Source organism: Penaeus vannamei, chromosome 26 (assembly GCF_042767895.1).
Source record: "Penaeus vannamei isolate JL-2024 chromosome 26, ASM4276789v1, whole genome shotgun sequence".
Classification (NCBI taxonomy): Eukaryota; Metazoa; Arthropoda; class Malacostraca; order Decapoda; family Penaeidae; genus Penaeus; species Penaeus vannamei.
The window spans coordinates 3,687,908-3,688,965 of NC_091574.1; positions in this window are offsets into that span (position 1 = coordinate 3,687,908).

Genomic DNA, 1,058 nt, shown 5'->3' on the forward strand with positions numbered 1-1,058 from the left:
ATTTATATATCAGAAACCGTATTTATAAGTAAAAGTAATTTTGTGTTTGTGTGTGTGTTTATGAGTGTGTGTGTGTGTTTGTGAGTGTGTGTGTTTGTGAGTGTGTGTGTTTGTGAGTGTGTGTGTTTGTGAGTGTGTGTGTTTGTGAGTGTGTGTTTGTGAGTGTGTGTGTTTGTGAGTGTACGTGTGCGCGTGAGTACTTACTTGCGCTCATGTGTGCATGTGTTTTAGGTGTAGATGTAGAGGTGTATCTTTTTGTATGCATCTTTTAATTTTTGTATGAAAGTATTATAAGAAATAAGATCATCATAACATACCCAGGTAGTTTACTAGTTGCAGAAAATGCAGATGGTCATTTGTCCAGGCTGTGAGAGCATATCATTAAAAGATTACAAGTACTCTTGGTATAATACCAAGGCCAGCTAGTTTCTTTTGAGCAGGATATTTTTTAGTTTCTATGTATTGTAAACAAACTTGACTTGAGGGCAGATTATAGTTTGATATGGGTGCTATGATGATGGTTTGTGCTGATTTAAATGATTCTACAAATTGATTCTTAAAATGGTCTTAGTTCATGTAATTTTGGCTCTGCCTTTTCGGCTTGAGTTTGATTATTTTCTCATTTATTATGCATAGTTCCATATCATTGAAAACTAACTAATTTTTATTATCATTACTGTTGTTGTCCTGTGTGAGTGATAGTAGTAAGCTGGTTGAAATACTGTTTTTTTCTTTCTTTCTTTCTTTCTTTCTTTCTTTCTTTCTTTCTTTCTTTCTTTCTTTCTTTCTTTCTTTCTTTCTTTCTTTCTTTCTTTCTTTCTTTCTTTCTTTCTTTCTTTCTTTCTTTCTTTCTTTCTTTCTTTCTTTCTTTCTTTCTTTCTTTCTTTCTTTCTTTCTTTCTTTCTTTCTTTCTTTCTAACTGCATCATGGTTGTTGCTTGTATGATCTAAATGGAAGATCAGGCAACATGCTAATTTGCTAGTGATTTTACTGGTGTTTTTATTTTAGAGTTGTATTCTCAGGTTAGAATTAGGTTTAGTAAAGTTTTCAGCAATTTT